This window comes from Chlorocebus sabaeus, chromosome 5 (assembly GCF_047675955.1).
Source record: "Chlorocebus sabaeus isolate Y175 chromosome 5, mChlSab1.0.hap1, whole genome shotgun sequence".
NCBI lineage: Eukaryota > Metazoa > Chordata > Mammalia > Primates > Cercopithecidae > Chlorocebus > Chlorocebus sabaeus.
The window spans coordinates 26646797-26667843 of NC_132908.1; the positions used below are offsets into that span (position 1 = coordinate 26646797).

Below are 21047 nucleotides of genomic sequence, written 5' to 3' on the forward strand. Positions count from 1 at the left end.
TGTTGTCCAGGCTGGAGTGCAGTGGCGCAATCTCGGCTCACCACAACCTCCGCCTTCTGGTTTCAAGCAATTCTCCTGCCTCAGCCTTCTGAGTAGCTGTGATTACAGGCATGTGCCACCACACCCGATTAATTTTGTAATTTTAGTAGAGACAGGGTTTCACCATGTTGGCCAGGCTGATCTTGAACTCCTGACCTTAGTTGATCTGCCGGCCTTGGCCTCCCAAAGTGCTGGGATTACAGGTGTGAGCCACTGCGCCCTACCTATTTATGTTTTTTTTAGAAACAAGGTCTTACTGTGTCACCCAGGCTGGAGCACAGTGGTGCCATTGTAGCTTACTATTCCCAAACTCCTAGGCTCAAGGGATCCTCCTGACATAGCCTCCTCAGTAGCTAGGACTACACATGTGCACCACCATGCCCAGCTAATTATTTTATCTTGTAGAGACAGGGCCTCCGTGTGTTGCCTAGGCTGGTCCTGAACTCCTGACCTCAAGTGATCCTCTCATTTCGGCCTCCCAAAATGCTGGGATTATGGTCGTGAGCCACTGCACCCAGTTTGCAGATTCTCATTGCTAGTGACTGGATTGAGAGTGTGGGATCTGAGTGTGGGGTATTAGGTTCCTCTTTCCCTTTGACCCAGAAGAAAGCTCTTACTGTTTTAAACCCTGTGGAATTAATCTTAGAGTGGCTTAAGTGTAGGATGTTTGGATTTGTTTATTTGGGGCCTTAGATGCTATTATAGTAAAAGGGCCAGCAATTTTAGGCTAGGTATTAGTGGTTAACACACGCTTCAATCCTGCAGCCTTTGTCCCTCAAAGTTGGCTGTCTCTTCAGACTGTGCTTAATGAAAGTTCTTCTTATTAGTCAAGCTACTCAGTTGCAGATAACAAAAAGCTACTCTGACTAGCCTAAGCGTGAAAGGGGTGTTTGTTGACTCTGTGATATTGTAAAATATATGTCTGGTCTGTATCCCAGTTTGGAGCTTCCTGGAGGGTGGTGTGCTCAGGCAGGGCACAGAAGCTCCTCACTCCTTCACATGTGCTTTGCCCTGTGCACCTCTTCCTTCAGCTGTATCCATTGTGACATCCTTTATAATAAACTAGTAAACCTAAGTGTTTCCCTGAGTGCCGAGAGCTGCTCCTGCAAATTAATGGAACCCAAGGAGGGAGTCATGGAAACCCTGATTTATAGTCAGTTGGTCAGAAGCACTAATAAAGCAACTAGGGGCTTGTGACTGGCATTGAAAGTTGGGGGGACATGCTCGTGGGACTGAGTCCTCAACCTGTGGGGTTTGACACTTTGTCCGGGTGGATAGTGTTGGAAATAAACTGAATTAGAGGACACCCAGCATGTATCCACTGTAGACTCGGTGGATTGATCGTTGCTGGGGAGAAATCCCCATGCATTTGGCCACAGAAATCTTCCGTGTTGATTATTTCACATTGGGACAGCAGAGGAGAAAATTTGTTTTTTTTTCCTCAGACTCGAGCTGAAGAGTCTTGGAGTAAATCAGCTTCAGGTAGGACTCTATCCAGAAGCCTAAGTTATGTCACCAGTGTTTTGTGTTTTTCTCTCTCTTTTTTTTTTTTTAAGAGATGGGGTCTTGCTGTGTTTCCCAGGCTGGTCTTGAACTCCAGGCCTCAAGAGATCCTCCTGCCTCAGCCTCCTGAAAGCTGGGACTACAAGAGTCCACCACCACACCTGGATTTTTTTTTTTTTTTTTTTTTTTGAGACGGAGTCTTGCTTTGTCGCCAGGCTGGAGTGGTGCAGTGGTGCAATCTCTACTCACTGCGACCTCCGCCTCCCAGGTTCAAGTGATTCTCCTGCCTCAGCCTCCCATGTAGCTGGGACTACAGGCATGCACCACCACGCCCAGCTAATTTTTGTTTTTGTATTTTTAGTAGAAATGGGGTTTCCCCGTGTTGGCCAGGCTGGTCTCGACCTCTTGACCTTGTGATCCGCCCGCCTCAGTCCCCCAAAGCGCTGGGATTACAGGCGTGAGCCACCACACCTGGCTGTACACCTGGGTACTTTTTATTTTTGATGGAGATAGAGCCTGGCTATGTTGACCAGTTTGGTCTTAAACTCCTGGGCTCAAGCAATCCTGTGTACTTGGCCTTCCAAGGTGTTGGGATTACAGGCATGAGCCACTGCGATCCGCCTGTTTATTGTTTTTTTTGGTTTGTTTTTTGTTTTTTTTGAGATGGAGTCTCACTCTGTCGCCCAGGCTGGAGTGCAGTGGTGCGATCTCGGCTCACTGCAAGCTCCGTCTCCTGGGTTCACACCATTCTCCTGCCTCAGCCTACCGAGTAGCTGGGAACTGTAGGTACCCGCCACCACACCCGGCTAATTTTTTTGTATTTTTAGTAGAGACAGGGTTTCATCGTGTTAGCCAGGATGGTCTCGATCTCCTGACCTCATGATCCACCCGCCTCGGCCTCCCCAAGTGCTGGGATTACAGGCGTGAGCCACCATTCCTGGCCTTATTGGTTTTGTTAAATGCCTTGTCATGAGGCGTTAGAAAGTCCATCATGGAAACAAAATAGCCCTACAGAAGGGGTTCCAAATTCTTCATATAAAAGTCTTCCCCAACTTCTCAAATGTCCATCAACAAATGAATGGATTAAAAACCAGATCTATCCATACTATGGAATGTTATTTAACCATAAAAAGGAATGAAGTTACCGATATATGCTGTGACATTGATGACCCTTGGAAACATGCTAAGTGAAATAAGCCAGTCACATAAGGCCACAGAGTGTACGATCCTATTTATATGAAATGTCTAGAATAGGCAAATTTACAAATATGAAAGTAGAATAATGGTTGCCAGTGACTGAGAGGAGAAGGAAGTGGGGAGTGACTGCTAATGAGTATAAGGTTTTAAGGAGAGTTGGTGAAAATGTTCTAAAATTAGATAGTGGTGATACTTGCACAACCTTGTGACTAACGTAACACTGAATTGCACGCTTTAAAAAAGTGAATTGGGGTGGGTGCGGTGGCTCACATTTGTAATCCCAGCACATTTTGGGAGGCTGAAGCAGGAAGATGGCTGTCTCAGATAGATAGATAGATAGATAGATAGATAGATAGATAGATAGATAGATAGATAATTGTATGGCATGCGAATTATCTCCATTAAGCTGTTTTTGTTGTTGTTATTGTTGTTTTGAGATGGAGTCTCACTCTGTCACCCAGACTGGAGTGCAGTGGTGTGATTTCAGCTCACTTTAACCTCCGCCTCCTGGGTTCAAGCGATTATCGTGACTCAGCCTCTCAAGTAGCTATGATTACAAGTATGCGCCACCACACTCAGCTAATTTTTGTACTTTTTTAGTAGAGACAGTGTTTCACCCTGTTGACCAGGCTGGTCTCAAACTTCAGGCCTCAAGTGATCCGCCCACCTTGGCATCTAAAACTGCTGGAATTACAGGCATGAGCCACTGCACCCAGTCCATTAAGCTGTTATTTTAAAAAGTCTGCCTAAACCTCTGAACTAGACGAACATGGGGCACATTCCAAGTTTAAAAGGTGAGTACAGATTTCAGCTGATGCGTGCCTCAGGGAAGCTGGATTTGGAGTTTGAGTTCAGCTGTGATTAACTGCTTGCTAACAGAAGCAAAACACCAAACTAACTCTCAAGAACATTACAGAATCCAGAGTCTACAACACATCATCTACAATGTCCAGGATATAATCCGAAATTCTTAGACACAAGAAATGGGCTGGGCGTGGTGGCTTATGCCTGTAATCCCAGCACAGCACTTTGGGAGGCTGAGGTAGAGAGATCACTTGAGGGCAGGAGTTTGAGACCAGCCTGGCCAACATAGCAAAACTCCTTCTCTACTAAAAATACAAAAAAATTACCTAGGTGTGGTGATACACAGGAAACTCAGGAGGCTGAGGCACAAGAGTTGTTTGAACCCAGGAAGCGGAGGTTGTAGTGAGTTGAGATCGTGCCACCACTCCAGCCTGGGCAACAGAGCAAGACTCTGACTCAAAAAAAAAAAAAAAAAAAAAAAAGGCCGGGTGCAGTGGCTCACACCTGTAATCCCAGCACTTTGGGAGGCCGAGGTGGGTGGATCACGAGGTCAGGAGTTGGAGACCTGCCTGAGCAACATGGTGAAACTGCGTCTCTACTAAAAATACAAAAATTAGCCGGACGTGGTGGCGCACACCTGTAATCCCAGTTGCTCAGGAAGCTGAGGCAGGAGAATTGCTTGAACCCGTGAGGCAGAGGTTGCAGTGAGCCGAGATTGTGCCATTGCACTTCTGCCTGGGCAACAGAGACTGACTCTGTCTGAAAAGAAAAGAAAGGAGAGGAGAGGAGGGGAGAGGAGGGGAGAGGAGGGGAGGAAGGAAAGGAAAGGAAGAAAAAGTTTTTAAATATATTTTCACAAAACAGGAAAATATGATCTGTGTTCACAAAAGAAGGCAATCAATGAAGATCAACCCCAAGAGGACGCAGATGTTGGTATCAACTGACAAGAATTCTAAAGGAGAATCAAAATAATTAGTTAAAATAAAAAAAATTCTTTTTTTAATTTAAAGTAGTTATTAAAAGTTTGTCAGGCCAGGTGTGGTGGCTCACACCTATAATTCCAACAATTTGGGAGGCTGAGTTGTGAGGATCGCCTGAGCCCAGGAGTTAAAGACCAGCCTGGGCACGATAGTGAGACCCCATCTCTACAAAAAGTTTAAAAATTAACTGGAGGACAGACACAGTGGCTCACGCCTATAATCCCAGCACTTTTTGGGAGGCTTAGGCCGGCAGATCACCTGAGGTCAGGAGTTGGAGACCAGCCTGACCAACATGGTTAAACCCTGTCTCTACTAAAAATACAAAAATTAGCTAGGTGCGGTAGCCGGCCCCTGTAATCCCAGCTACTTGGGAGGCTGAGGCAGGAGAATTGCTTGAACCTAGGAGGTGGAGATTGCAGTGAGCCGAGATCGTGCCACTGCTCTCCAGTCTGGGCGATAGAGCCAGACTCCGTCTCAAAAAAATTAAAATTAAAAATAAAAATTAGCTGGGCCTGGTGCCATGTACCTGTAGTCCCAACTACTCGGGAGGCTAAACTGAAAGAATTACTTGAGCCTGGGAGGTCGAGGCTAGAATGAGCCATGATTGCACCACTGTTCTCCAGCCCAGGAGACCAGAAACGAGACTGCCTCTAAAAAATAATAAAATAGGCTGGGCGCAGTGGCTCAAGCCTGTAATCCCAGCACTTTGGGAGGCTGAGATGGGCGGATCACAAGGTCAGGAGATTGAGACCATCCTGGCTAACATGGTGAAACCCCATCTCTACTAAAAAGTACAAAAAACTAGCCGGGCGAGGTGGCAGGCGCCTGTAGTCCCAGCTACTAGGGAGGATGAGGCAGGAGAATGGCGTGAACCCGGGAGGCGGAGCTTGCAGTGAGCTGAGATCCGGCCACTGCACTCCAGCCTGGGCGACAGAGTGAGACTCCGTCTCAAAAAAAAAAAAAAATAATAATAATAATAAAATAATAATGATCCCAAACTATCACCAAAGTGCCATCAAAAGAGAACTGGCTAAACTAGTGTGTTCATATGATAGCATGCTACTTAGCAATGTAAAGGAACAAACTACTGATACAAGATGGATGAATTTCAAAAACATGTTCAGTGGAAAAATCCAGGCCCCAAAGAATATATACTGCGTGATTATGTTTATATGAAGTTCCTGAACAGGCATAAGTAAACTATAGTGTAAAATGTCAGAACAGCGTGTGTATCTATGTGTAGAGATAAAAGGCGTGGTGGCTCACACCTATAATCCTAGCACTTTGGGAGTCCGAGGTGGGTGGATTGCCTGAGCTCAGGAGTTCGAGACCAGCCTGGGCAACATGGTGAAACCCTGTCTCTACTGAAGTACAAAAAATTAACCAGGCGTGGCCGCGTGCGCCTGTAATCCCAGCTACTCGGGAGGCTGAGGGAGAATTGCTAGAACCCAGGAGGCAGAGGTTGCAGTGAGCCGAGATCACACCACTGCACTCCAGCCTCGGCGACAGAGCAAGACTCCGTGTCTCTAAAAAAAAAAAAAAAAAAAAAAAAAAAAATGGTGGGGGAGGGGGAAGAAAGAAAGAAAAGATGTGGCCTTCTAAGTCAGTGGGAAGACGAGCAAGCTAGGAGCCAAAAAGTTTAGGGTACTGGGCATTGCCTCAGCATTCCTAAGAATGCTTGAAACCTTGCTGGAATTCCTGAGCCTCTCACAGTTTGGGACTTTTTGTTTATACGAAGGAATTGTGATAAGATTAGCTGGTACTGTTGGACTCATAAAACCAGCAGCTTGGCCTGGAGTGCAGTGTCTGGCCTTCCAATTCATTATAGTTCCAACCCCAGGGCCTCATTCCCACTTGCTTTGCACCAGCAGGCTTGGCATTTGTTCTCAGAATGTCACAGAAACCTTCGCTTCTACTTAGGACACGTTTCCTGGGGAAGTTTAGATTTATGACTGACCAGATCCAGAGATAGCAGCACTTTGATGTAAAATCATAGGAAGAGCTTGTTCTGTCAGACAAGCCACTACCCAGTAGGCAAAGCTCAAACAAGAGAGCCCTTGAACGGTGTGGTCTTTGGCCAGGCCGTCATCGCGGGGTTATGCCCAGATTTGGCAAGCGTCAGCGTTTCTTTTGCTTATGCAATTGGCTCTTTCACTCAATGTAACAGCAGACCCCTGGCCTCCAGATGAGAAGGGCCACTAGCGTTCACTAAGTGCATGCTCTGGGCCAGCCACTGCCTAGGACCTTTCTTAGATATTTGATCATCAAGTAGGTGCTCTTGTTTTAATTTTATTGAGACCAGAAAGGTTAAGTAATTCATCCAAGGTGAGTGTGAGGCTTTATGAGAACTTTACAGTTGTTCTGTCCCTTCCCCCTCCTTGGACTATTCCTGAAACATGAAGGTCAATTCCTTTCCCTGATGGCTGTATGGCAGGTCGTGCTTCATTTCTTTGCAGGACATTGTACTTGTATTGGTGCTGGGCATGCTGCTCACCTCTTCAGTGTTTTCACAAGTAGGGTCTGACAAACGGGGATCCAAGCCCTCCTGTATTTCAGGCTTTATTTTGGGTACCAAGATGCAAAGACAATCCATTAAGACTTAGTTCTTGGCCGCTCACGGTGGCTCATGCCTGTCATCCCAGCACTTTAGGAGGCTGAGGCGGGAGGATTGCCTGTGCCCAGGAGTTTGAGATCATCCTGGGCAACAAGGCAAGACCTCATCTCTACAAAAAAAATTTAAAAATTAGCTGGGTGTGATGGTACATGCCCATAGTCTCAGCTACTTGGGAGGCTGAGGTGGGAGGATGACTTGAGCCTGGGAGGTGCAGGCTACAGTGAGCCAAGATTGGGCCACTGCACTCCAGCTTGGGTGACAGAGTGGGACCCTGTCTCAAAAAAAAAAAAAAAAAAAAAAAAAAAAAGACTTAGTTCTTCTACTTTTAAGGGGCTGGAAGTCTGAGAAGTAGACTCTTCCACACATAGAAAGCGATCTTAAAAGGGTGTGTGTGTGCTCTGTTTGTAGTTATATAACATTTACAGAAGGTGGATACAGAATGAAAAATCACTTGAGGTTGCTGGGATTTGCTTTAAAAAAAAAAATCCTTTATGTTGCATTTTTTTTTCACCTTAATTAGGGGAAAAAGGGAGATAATTGGAAACAGGGGTGACCAGAGTGCTCTGGGGAGGCAGAGATACTGTAATAACTGTTGGTAACCAAGGAGGCCGCAAAGAAGAGAGGGTGTTTGCGTGGTAAGAGTGTGTTGCCATTCACCAGATACGTGCCAGAGGCAAGGGGCATCAAGGCAGTGGGCACAGTTAGATGGTCCGCTTTGAGAGTTCATGGCTGATGGGATCCAGGGATAGCAATAGCTTATAAAATGATGTGGTTCTGCCAGGCAGGGCACTACCCAGTAGGCAAAGTGATCCTCCAGACCACGTGGTCAGCTCTCTCCCTGAAAGTTTCAACCTCAGTTTGTGTGTGTGTGTGTGTGTGTGTGTGTGTGTGTGTGTGTCTGTATCTGTCTTTGTCAGCAAAAGCTTTTATGAGATACACACCATTTTTTCTTGTTATATGTATTTGGGATATCTTTAAAGGAATACCCAAGGAACAACTAGTTGCCTGTAGGGATAGGAGATTTTGTTGTATTTCAAAAATAATCTGAATTTTTTTACTACGTGCATATATTGTTTACTCAAAGTTTTGTGTTTGTGGTATGTGTGTGTGTGTTTTTCCAGAGGGAAACAGATTTTTTTTTTTTTTTTTTTTTGAGACGGAGTCTCACTGTGTCACCCAGGCTGGAGTGCAGTTGTGTAATCTCGGCTCACTGCAACCTCCGCCTCCTGGGTTCAAGCGATTCTCCTGCCTCAGCCTCCTGAGTAGCTGGGACTACAGGCACCCGCCACCACACCTGGCTAATTTTTGTATTTTTAGTAGAGATGGGGTTTTGCCATGTTGGCCAGAGCTGGTCTTGAACTCCTGACCTCAGGTGATCACCCGCCTCGGCCTCCCAAAGTGCTGGGATTACAGGCTTAAGCCACCATGCCTGGCCAAGAGAAACAGACTTTGTGAACAACCACATGAGACAGTGAGACAGGTGATGAGGGCCTAAACTAAAACAATGACAAGCGTGGTGGGAGAGAGGGGACTGGATTCCCAGCTTGGGAAGCCAGCTGTGCAGCGATACTGTTAACCAGCATCTAGAAGGCAGAGCAGTGCGGGACTGGAAGTGTGAGCATCTGCGGTGCATCTCGGTGGGATTATTTAGGAGAGAGTTGGAAGTCTGAATTGGGAGCCTTGGAAAAAGGTCAGGGTTGATGACACTGATTTGGGAGTTTAGCCTGAAGCTGATGAGAATGCTTAGGGAGTGCTTAGAGAATAAGAAGAGGATCCCAGAACGATCTTCCACTGGGGTAGAGAAGGAGGCAGCAAAAAACCAGAATGGTGGTTAGAGACAGTGGGGAGCATGGAGGCCTGGTGTGTTAGCGTTCTGCAGAGGGACAGAACTGATAGTATATATATAGACACACACGAGTTTATTAGGGAGAACTGCCTCACACGATTACAAGGTGAAATCCCATGATAGGCCATTGGCAAGCTGAGGAAAGAAAGAAGCTGGTAGCATAATTCAGTCCAAGTCCACCAGCCTTGAAACCAGGGAAGCCAACAGTGCAGCTCTCAGTCTGAGGCCAAAGGCCTGAGAGAGCCCCTGAGAGGTGCAAGTCTCAGAGTCTAAAGGCCAAAGAACCTGGAGTCTGATGTCCAAGGGCAGGGGGAGAGGAGGCCAAGTGTCCGGCATGGCACAGAACAGAGCCAGCACGCGGACTCAGCAAGCTGCTGGTCCCCCTTGTTCCGCCTGCTTTGTGCTAGCCACGCTGGCAGCCAGCTGGATGGTGCCCATCCATATGGAGGGTGGGTCTTCCTCTCCTAGTGCACTGACAAATGTCAGCCTCCTCTGGCAACACCCTCACAGGCACACCCAGGAACAGTGCTTCACCAGCCGTCTAGGCATCCCTCAATGCAGACAAGTTGTTACCTAGGATTAACCATCACACCTGGAAATCTAGAGTGGAGTTTTGAGGTGCAGCACGTAAGCAGGTATGCAGTGCAGCAGAAAGGTCCAGGAGCTCCCTGGGAGCTTGAGGGTGGGCTGAGGTGTGAGTGGGAGAAGTGACAATGGTAGGTATGGTAGGTTTTTTTTTTTTTTTTTTTTAATGCAGAATAAAGTGATCCCTGTCCTCAAAGACTGGACAAACTAGGGGAGGAGACAAGTATATACAAAGAGGATTTGAATGTGATTTGGTAGGTACAGTGCTAGAAAGAGGGTCTTAGGGGGCCGGGTGAAGTGGCTCATGCCTGTAATCCTAGCACTTTGGGAGGCTGAGGCGGGCGGATCACGAAGTTAGGAGATTGAGACCATCCTGGCTAACACAGTGAAGCCCTGTCTATACTAAAAATACAAAAAAATTAGCCAGGCGTGGTGGTGGGTGCCTGTAGTCCCAGCTAGTCGGGCGGCTGAGGCAGGAGAATGGCATGAACCCGGGAGGCAGAGCTTGCAGTGAGCCAAGATCATGCCATTGTACTCCAGCCTGGGCGACAAAGCAAGACTCAAAAAAAAAAAAAATGAGGGTCTTAGGGGAACAGAAAGGCAACTTAACCCCGCCTAGGAGACTGGGAGTTTCAGTTTGTGATCAGTGGAGGAGGTGACTTGGTGCTAAGCTAGATCTTAAAGATTAAATAGTTAACGGGGAGGATTAGGAGTAATCTGGATGTCCCAGATAGTGTGAACAGTGTAAACATAGGGCAAGCATGGAGATAAGAAATTATGTGGGGCTGGGCGTGGCGGCTCACATCTGTAATCCCAACACTTTTCAGAGCTGAGGCAGCGAATCACTTTGGGCTCAGGAGTTCAAGGCCAGCCTGGTGCGATCTTGGCTCACTGCAACCTCTGCTACCCGGCCTCAAGCAATTCTCTCTCCAGGCTCAGCCTCCTGAGTAGCTGGGACTACAGGTGTACACCACCACGCCCGGATAATTTTTTTGTATTTTTAGTAGAGACGAGGTTTCACCATGTTGGCCAGGCTGGTCTCAAACTCCTGACCTCAAGTGATCCACCCGCCTTGGCCTCCCAAACTGCTGGAATTGCAGGGGTGAGCCACCGCACCACACCAGTTCACTGGCTTTTAAAGTATATTCAATTATAACAATACTACCATAATCCAATTTTAGAATATTTTCTGGACACGCGGGTTTTCTTTTCATTTTCTTGACTTTTAAAAATATTATTTATTTTTTAAAGCTTTAACTGCAATATGATTTTTTAAATATTATTTTTATTATGGAAAATTTCTAGCCATAGAGAAGTAGAACTGTATAAGGAATATCCATGTTGAGCATAGTAATTTGGGGTCTTCTCTGGATAGAGATGTTCAACCAGTGAGGGAGTATCTTAGTTCATTTGGGTTGCTGTAACAAAATACCTTAGGCTGGATATTTATAAACAACAGAAACATATTGCCCATAGTTTTGAAGGTGCCATCTCTGAAGCACAGAGCAAGCCCTCACCAGATGCCAGATCTGCTGGCACAGTGATCATGGACTTCCTAGCCTCTAGAGCAATGCGTTTCTGTTGTTTATACATGACCTAGTCTGAAGTATTTTGTTACAACAGCCAAATGGATGAAGACAAATTGGTACCAGAAGTACCAATTTGCTATAACAAATACCTGAAGATATGGAAGCAGCTTTGGAACTGGGTAGTGGGTAGAGGCTGAAAGAATTTTGACGTTTGTGCTAGAAAAAGTCTACATTGTCATGAACAGGTCATTAAGCACAGGTGTGGTGAGGGCACAGGGGGAGAGCTGTAGAGAAAGCTTCAACCTTCTGAGAGATGCCCTAAGAGGGTGTGAACAGAATGTTGGTAGAAATGTGGATGGTAAAGGCCATTCTGATGAGATCTTAGATGGAAATGAGGAACATGTTAATGGAAACTGGAGGAAAGGTAATCTTTGTTATAAAGTGGCAAAGAACTTGACTGATTTGGGTTTGTGCCTGTTGACCTAAAAGAACAAGCCTAGGCAAAATTAATGTAGAGTTTATTTGGGCCAAGGTTGCAGACTGCAGCCTGGGACACACTTGTAAGTTGCCTTGGGGAGTGCTCTGTTTGGCCTTTGTTAGAAGCAGATTTTTAAAGGCAAAAGGGAATGAGGAGTAGGCTCACACAAAGTTGTTTGACAGGGGCCAGGCGTGGTGGCTTACACCTGTAACCTCAGCACTTTGGGAGGGAGGCTGAGGCAGGTGGATCACCTGAGATCAGGAGTTCGAGACCAGGCTGACCAACATGGTGAAACCCCATCTCTACTAAAAATACAAAAATTAGCTTTGGTGGTGGTGTGTGCCTATAATCCCAGCTACTCAGGAGGCTGAGGCAGGAGAATTGCTTGAATCTGGGAGGTGGAGGTTGCAGTGAGCCGAGATCACGCCATTGCACTCTAGCCTGGGCAACAAGAGCAAAACTCCATCTCAAAAAAAAAAAAAAAAGTTGTTTGACAGGAATTCTCATTGGTTTACAGAGATAACATGAATTAGTGACTGGCTATACATTGTTGAACTATAGGATATGAGAAATTACAGAAAATGCCAGTGTAATGCATTTTATGGCTACTTTGCATGAGTTAGTCTAGAGCTCACATAGCAAGTGGCTTCATGAGGTGATTATTCAGCTTAAGTATGGAATGAGACATGACTGCTGTTGGATCTCATTGCTTCTCTGGGCTTGATAATTAAGGGGTGGGGCGGGGTCACATTCTTCAGATTAAAAATTTCTTGGCCAGGAGCAGTGGCTCACGCCTGTAATCCCAGTACTTTGGGAGGCCAAGGCGGAAGGATCATGAGGTCAAGAGATCAAGACCATCCTGGCCAACATGGTGAAATCCTGTCTCTATTAAAATACAAAAATTAGCGGGGCATGGTGGCACATGCCTGCAATCTCAGCTACTTGGGAGGCTGAGGCAGGAGAATTGCTTGAACCCGGGAGGCGGAGGTTGCAGTGAGCTGAGATCGTGCCACTGCACTCCAGCCTGGTGACTGAGTGAGACTCCATCTCAAAAAAAAAAAAAAAAAAAAAAAATTAGCCAGGCGTGGTGGCGTGTGCCTGTAATCCCAGCTACTTGGGAGGCTGAGGCAGGAGAATCTCTTGAACCTGGGAGGGGAAGGTTGCAGTGAGCCGAGATTGCGCCATTACACTCCAGCCTGGGCGACAAGAGCAAAACTGTCTCAAAATAAATAAATAAATAAACTAAAACAAATAAATAAAAATAAAAGCTGCTTTTCTTTCTTATGTCCTAGTGTTTTCTGGGATAATTTAAGAGTGATGAAATAGGATATTTGGTGGATGAAGTCACTAAGCAAAGTGGTGTCATGGCTTCTCTTGATGGCTTATAGTAAAATGTGAGAAGAGAGAAACAAATTAAATACAGAATTTAAAACCAAAAGGGAAACAGAACTTAAGCATTTGGAAGATTCTCAGCATGGCCATGTTGTAAAGAATGAAAAAGTAGGCTGGGCACAATGGCTTACGCCTGTAATCCTAGCACTTTGGGAGGTTGAGGCAGGTGGATCACTTGAGCTCAGGAGTTTAAGACCAGCCTGGGCAACATGGTGCAACCCTGTCTCTACAAAAAATTAGCTGGGCATTGTGGCATGTGCCTGGTCCCAGCTGCTCAAGAGGGTGAGGTGGGAGGATCTCTTGAACCTGGGAGATTGAGGCTGCAGTGAGCTGAAATTGCACCAGTGCACTCCAGCTTGGGTGACAGAGTGAGAGCCTGCCTCAAGAAAAAAAAAAAGGATAAATGTATTTGGAGAGAATATGAAGGATGTGGCCAAGCCATCCTTTGATAAGGAGACTAGTATAGATGTGGAAGCCAGATACTAATCAAGACAATGGAAGGATGACCCTGAAGGCATGTGGGGGCTGTCACCCCCATCACAGGCCCAGAAGGCCACGGTGTTGGGGGCAGAACCATTTCAAGGCTCTGTTCCTAGCTTTCTGGGGTAGTGCTCTTTGGCAGCCCCAGGTAGTTTGGCAGCATCCACATGGTGCCGTCTCTGCTGGTGCACAGAATACACAAGCTGTTGGGGCATGGCTACTCCCACCTAGATTATACAGGATGCCCTGAAGGGCCCAGGCAGAGAACTGCCACGGGGTAAGGCCTCTGCAGAGAGTCCCCATTAGGGCATTGCCTAGCAGAGCCATCGGGGTAGGGTTGCCTCTGAGACCCCAGACTGGTAGAGTCACCAGTGTGCAACTCCAACCAGGGAGAGCCACAGGCATGCAACTCCAACAAGTGAGGGCTGTTGCATGGGCTGTGCAGAAACCTTGAGATTGAATGGGGTTTGCTCTGTTGGGTTTTGGACTTACCTGGGACCTATTACCCCTTTCTTCTTTCTTACTTCTCCCTTTTAGAATGTCTGTCCTATGCCCATCCCACCATTGTATTTTATAAGGACATAACACATTTGATTTCACAGGCTCACAGCTGCTGGGGAATTTGCCCCAGGATGAATTGTACTTTGAGTCTCACCCATACCTGATTGATTGGTTTAAAAAAAATTTTTTTTTTGGGAGGGGCAGAGAGAGAGTCTCACTCTGTTGCCCAGGCTGGAGTACATTGGCGGGATCTCGGCTCACTGCAACCTCCGCCTCCCAGGTTCAAGTGATTCTCCTGCCTCAGCCTCCTGAGTAGGTGAATTTCGGGTGCCTGCCATCATGCCCAACTAATTTTTGTATTTTTAGTAGAGACAGGGTTTCACCATGTTGGCCAGGCTGGTCTTGAACTCCTGACCTCAAGTGATTCACACACCTTGGCTTCCCAGAGTGCTGGGTTTACAGGCGTGATACACCACACCCAACCACCCATATCTGATTTAGATGATAGATGAGACTCTGGACTTTAGACTTTTGAGTTGATGCTAGAATGAGTTTCTATTTGGGGCCATTGGGGTGGACTGAATGTATTTTGCATGTAAAAAGGACATGACTTTTGGAGGTTCAGGAGCCGAATGCTGTGGTCTGAGTGCTTGTGTTCCCCTAAAATTTGTATGTTGAAACTTGATCCCCAACATGGTGGGGCCTTTGGGAAGTGATTAGGCTGTGAGGGCTCCGCTCTCAAGAATGGGGTTAGCGCCCTTATGAAAGAGGCCTGAGGGACTTGTGTTGCCCTTTCTGCCATGTTGAGAATGCAGTGAGAAGGCGCCATCTTTGAAGTGGAGAGCAGTGCCAGATCTACTGGGGCCTGGATCTTGTACTTTCCAGTCTCCAGAACTGTGAGCAATAAATTTCTGTTGTTGGCCAGGTGTGGTGGCTCACGCCTGTAATCTCAACACATTGGGAGGCCGAGGCAGGCAGATCACCTGAGGTCAGGAGTTCGAGACCAGCCTGGCCAACAAAGCAAAACCCCGTCTCTACTAAAAATACAAAATTAACCGGGCATGGTGGCAGACACCTGTAATTCCACTACCTGGGAGGCTGAGGCAGGAGAATCGCTTGAACCAGGGAGGTAGAGGTTTCAGTGAGCCAAGATCACGCCACTGCACTCCAGCCTGGCGACAGAACTAGACTCTGTCTCAAAAGAAAAAAAAAAAATTTCTGAATCTTTGGGAAGTCCTCTGGGCTGGCGATCGATTTGGGAGTCAGTACCATGTAGTTCATAGTTGATGCGGTAGCTTGCAGAAGCCAAGGAAAGCCTACACCTTTTTTTTTTTTTTTTTTTTGAGACGGAGTCTAGCTCTGTCACCCAGGCTGGAGTACAGTGGCTCGATCTCGGCTCACTGCAAGCTCTGCCTCCCAGGTTCACGCTATTCTTCTGCCTCAGCCTCCTGAGTAGCTGGGACTACAGGCGCCCACCACCATGCCCAGCTAATTTTTTGTGTTTTTAGTAGAGATGGGGTTTCACTGTGTTAGCCAGGATGGTCTCGATCTCCTGCTCTAGTGATCCACCCGCCTCGGCCTCCCGAAGTGCTGGGACTACAGGCCTGAGCCACTGCGCCCGGCCAAGCCTATGCTTTCTAAAAAAAGTTTGGAAGAGTCAATGTAAGAAAATTCAAAATGGACCTAACTGTGGAGAAGGGGGGTCAGGGAAGGAGAGAGTTGGGGTGTGAAGTAGTGAAAATTAGAAAAGTTCCTGCTACATCCCTGACGCTACTAATGAGTGGTGATTGATGAAAGCAGAGATTTCCATTCTTGCCTGAGAGCTTCTAGTCTGTTGGGGAAGAAAAGATACACCAACAGCAGCTGGCTAGAAGGCCAGTTTCTTCTTTTTTTTATTTTTATTTTATTTTATTTTGAGACGGAGTCTTGCACTGTTGCCCAGGCTGGAGTGCAGTGGCGCGATCTTGGCTCACTGCAGGCTCCACCTCCCGGGTTCATGCCATTCTCCTGCCTTAGCTTCCCTGGTAGCTGGGACCACAGGCACCCACCACCATGCCTGGCTAATTTTTTGTATTTTTAGTGGAGACGGGATTTCACTGTGTTAGCCAGGATGGTCTCGATCTCCCGACCTCGTGATCTGCCCGCCTCAGCCTCCCTAAGTGCTGGGATTACAGGTATGAGCCACCGCACCTGGCCCTTTTGTATTTTTTTTTGAGACGGAGCTCTTGTTGCCCAGGCTGGAGTGCAGTGGCCCAATCTCGGCTCACTGCAACTTCCACCTGCTGGGTTCACGCAACTCTCCTGCCTCAGCCTCCCGAGTAGCTGGGATTACAGGCACCTGCCACTACACCTGGCTAACTTCTGTATTTTTAGTAGATACAGGATTTCACCATGTTGGCCAGGCTGGTCTCGAGCTCCTGACCTCAGGTGATCTGCCTGCCTCGGCTTCCCAAAGTGCTGGGATTGCAGGCATGAGCCACTGCGCCTGGTAGAAGGCCAGTTTCTAAAGGTGTGTTGCAGAGTCCATGTCAGTTCTAGGAAGAATCAAGCAAGAGAAAAGTGTGGTTTATTTAGGACTAGTCAGGCAAGCACAGTCTTGAGCCAGAAGGGAAGGGGCTTTACAGGTAGGAGTGGGGAGGCAGCAAGATCGTGTGTCTGAGACAGTGTAGAGGGGACAGGCCAGAAGGAATGTCAGCTGAGCCGAGGAGGTGTCGCTGGGTATGATCCAGTGCTAGAGCCTGTCTCTCGCTAAGCCTGCCTCCTCTCACACAGCCCCCTCTTCTGTCCCTGGCTTCTCAGCATGAAACTCCCCCCAGCCACATGGTCACGTTCCTCTGTGTCACTTTCCTCCATTCAGCACCTCCCATACCCCTTCCTGCTCGCTGGTCCCCCGGCCCTGCTTCCAGACACAGTAACCTACATTTGCTTCCTGCATTCGCCTCCTCCTCCTGTGTGTTGGCTTCTGTCTCTTCCACCGAAAGTGTTTTCCCCAAGGTCCTCAGTGACTTCCTCAGCTTTGGGAGACCCCTCTGAGTCCTCTTCTGTAGCATTTGGTGCTGTTAATCATCCCTTCTGTGACTTTCCTTTGACGGACGTACAGATTGGGAGATGGCACTACACAGCCAGGAAGTGGGGGTGAGGACCTGGGGGGGGTGTGAGAGATGGCCAGGCTCCAGCCCAGAGGAGGAACTGGAGGTGGGTGGCCGGCGAACTGCCAGGAGGGAGGCCCTGAAGCCAGAGGAGAAGCGGGTAGCACCATGTCAAGATCAGAAGCCACGTTGGAAGAAGCAGAGAGGGCACTCACGCTTCCCCTGCAGGGGCTGTTGACTCTCTTGATGAGAGGCTGGTGAGGACAGAGCTAGGGAAGTGGGTTGGAAAGTGAAGTGGGGACAAGGAAGCAGCTGTGGATCCCTGCACAGTTTAGGGAAGAAGTTTTGCTGTGAAGAGGAACACAGGTGGGGGGCCTCTAGAGGGGTTTGGAAGCTCTTTTGTGTTTTTTCAAGATGAGTTCTCCTCAAGTATGCTTGTTCACTGGTAGAGGAGAAAGGATCATCTGACAGTCGGAGGGGAGATGGAGTTCAGAACACAAATGAGGGACTGTTTTTCCCTCTTTAGGATGAAGGCAGAGGTGACAGGCGTTGCTCTACAGAGCTTGTAGTTTTGATAGTGGGAATAAAGGCTCTGGCTTCCCTTCTGAGTGAAGTAGGAACCTCAGATATCAGCTAATAGGACCCAGGCCTGGATCTGAGGACAGCAGCAAGGATATTGAGGAGAGAGAAGGTTTGAAGTGTGCTAAGGGAAAGCTAACCAGACAACCTGGCTGCGTGGTTGCAGCACATCTTGCTGTTTGTGACGGTGCCATGTAAAGTAAACCCTGTCCAGTGGTGGGGCTGTTAATAGGGCTCAGGTGCGGGCATGTACAAGGAGGGCCAGTGGTTTGTTCCGGGCGGAAGGTATCTGAGTTACCAGCAGCACATCTGCACGGGTTTGCTCAGGTGCGGGCATGTGCAAGGCGGGCCAGTGGTTTTGTTCCGGGTGGAAGGTATCTGAGTTACCAGCAGCACATCTGCACGGGTTTGCTCAGGTGCGGGCATGTGCAAGGTGGGCCAGTGGTTTATTCCAGGCGGAAGGTATCTGAGTTACCAGCAGCACATCTGTACAGGTTTGCAGCAACCTCACTTCCTGCCTGTTAAGAATTCATCTCGGGCACAAGGTAGGAAAAGAGACCGAGGCAAGTTTCAGAGCAGGAGTAGAAGTTCATTACTAGTGGGTGGGGGAGAGCCCTCTCCTGCCCCGCTTGTGCCTGTCTAACTCCCTATAACAGTTTCAGCCAGGATTCCTGCTTTAGCAGGAGAGAATAACCCTTTCTGTGCCAATCCACACCTTCCCTGATCTCGCCACTGAGCTTGCATCTTCTGTCCACACCTTCACTTTCTTTGTTATGGCTCACTGGGGTTCTTTCCTTTTTCCTCACTTAGCAGATAATCTCTAGCCTCATCAGTTCCCAAGACTTTAGCAACAGCCTGCATGCTGATCATGCTCAGATTTATCCACTTCCAATCTGTGATCTAAACTCCAGTTTTATTCTTTTGTGTGGTTTTAGCTAATGCAACTAGGGAGGCTAAAGCAACTTCGTCCTGGATGCTAATTCACCGTGTTCACTTCTGATTAATTCCAGTTCTGGGAAGGACTCCAAGATTTCCAGTTTGTCTGTTGTTCCTTGTGTAAGAGTACATACTGACCAGAAATCCTGCCCTGGGGTCACACAACCTTGATGCTATCATACTTCAGTTGTCCAGTTGTCTGAACCACCCCTTCCCTATGGTATACAAGCCCTGGGGGTACTGGCACCAGGATCCACCATCTGGCCTCACCGCCACCCGAGACACAGAGGTAGCTTCTATTCCTAGGTCTCTAAATGTTTCTAAGGGGATGTGTTCTCTATATGACAATGCATTGTGCAAAGCTGTGGTGGCAAAAACAGTGTCATACATGTGGGAAAACATAGATCAATATCACAAGCAACTAATGAAAAAGAAATTGGTCTTCATAAAAATTAAAAACATGTGCTTCCAAGGACATAACTCAAGACAACTGGCTGGATGCGGTGGCTCACACCTATAAGCCCAGCACTTTGGGAGGCCAAGGCAGGTGGATCACTTGAGGTTGGGAGTTTGAGACCAGCCTGGCCAACATGGTGAAACCCCATCTCTACTAAAAGAAATACAAAAATTAGCTGGGCGTCATGGTGCATGCCTGTAATCCCAGCTACTCGGGAGGCTGAGGCAGGAAAATTGCTTGAAGCCGGGAGGCAGAGGTTTCAGTGAGCTGAGATTAAGTTACTGCACTCCAGCTTGGGCGACAGAGTGAGACTGTCTCAAAACAAACTAACAAACAAACAAAGACAAATAACCAAACTTTAAAATGGTAAGATACACAGATGGCCAACAGCATATGAAAAGATGCTCAATACCATTAACCGTTAGGGGCACACAAATCAAAACCACAATGAGACTCTACTTCAGACTCACTAGAATGGCTGTAATCAAAAAGAGAGAGGCCAGGCATGGTGGCTCACATGTGTAATCCCAACACTTTGGGAGGCCAAGGTAGGAGGATTGCTTGAGCCCAGGAATTCGACACCAGCCTGGGCAACATAGTGTGACCCTGCCTCTGCCAAGAATAAAAAAGAGAGAGAGACAATAGCACGTGTTGGTGCAGATGCAGAGTGGGAACGCATATTGCAAGTGGGAATGTAAGATGGTCACCCCGTTGGAAACAGCATGCAGCTCCTCAGAAGGCTAAACACAGTTTATGTTTAATGTGCTTATTAAGATAAACATAGTGTAGTACGTTAAAAAAACACACACACACATTAGTAATTCTACTCATAGATATGTACCCAGAAATGAAAATGTGTCATGAATACAAAGAAGGAAACAATAGACACTGGGCTGGGGAGGGCAGGAGGAGGGAAGAGCAGGAAAGATAACTGTTGGGTGCTGGGCTTAATACCTGGGTGATGAAATCATCTGTACAACAGACCCCCATGACACGTATTTACCTGTGCAACAAATTTCACATGTATCCCCAAAACCTAAAAAATTTTTTGTTTTTTTGTTTTTGTTTTTGAGACGGAGTCTCACCCTGTCACCCAGGCTGGAGAGCAGTGGCGCAATCTCGGTTCACTGCAAGCTCCGCCTCCCGGGTTCACGCCATTCTCCTGCCTCAGCCTCCCGAGTAGCTGGGACTACAGGTGCCCAACACCACACCTGGCTAATTTTTTTGTGTGTGTTTTTAGTAGAGACGGGGTTTCACCGTGTTAACCAGGATGGTCTCGATCTCCCGACCTTGTGATCTGCCTGCCTCGGCCTCCCAAAGTGCTGGGATTATAGGTGTGAGCCGCCGTGCCCGGCCTAAAACCTAAAATTAAAGTTAAAAAGGAAAGGCCAGGCGCAGTGGCTCACGCATGTAATCCCAGCACTTTGGGAGGCTGAGGCAGGTGGATCACCTAAGGTCAGGAGTTTGAGACCAGCCTGGCCAACATGGTGAAACCCCATCTCTACTAAAATTACAAACGGGATTTGGTGGTGGGTGCCTGTAATCCCAGCTCCTTGGGAGGCTGAGGCAGGAGAATTGCTTGAACGAGAGAAGCATAGATTTCAGTGAGCAGAGATCACGCCACTGCCCTCCAGGCTGGGCAACAGAGCGAGACTCTGTCTCAAGAAAGAAAAACAAAAAGAAAACATGCCCACACAAAAACTTGTACACAACGCTCATAGCAGCATCATTCATGATAGCCAAAAAAATAGATGTAACCCAATGTCCATCAGCTCATGAATTGACATGTAAAATGTGATATAGCAAAACAATGGAATGTTATTTAGCAATAAAAAGAAAGTGCAGGCCTGGCATGGTGGCTCACGCCAGTAATCCCAGCACTTTGGGAGGCCGAGGCAGATGGATCACTCAAGGTCAGGCGTATCACCTAAGGTCAGTTGTTCGAGACCAGCCTGGCTAACATGACGAAACCCCGTCTCTACTAAAAATACAGAAATTAGCCAGGCGTGGTGGCGGGCGCTTATAGTCCCAGCTACTT

At 47.5% G+C, this 21047-nt stretch overlaps 1 protein-coding gene across 5 annotated transcripts in view; it reads left to right on the forward strand.

Annotated features, from left to right (window-relative positions):
* The window catches only part of SGF29 (SAGA complex associated factor 29), a 38810-nt gene that overhangs the window by 2491 nt on the left and 15272 nt on the right, over positions 1-21047 (forward strand). For 2 of the 5 annotated variants that reach the window (XM_073015281.1, XM_073015282.1), the window contains exon 2: positions 18627-18841. The exons of the other annotated variants lie outside the window; for them this stretch is intronic. The gene's annotated coding sequence lies outside the window, so the exon portion shown is untranslated. The remainder of the gene's footprint in view (positions 1-18626; positions 18842-21047) is intronic. 5 annotated transcript variants of the gene reach the window in all.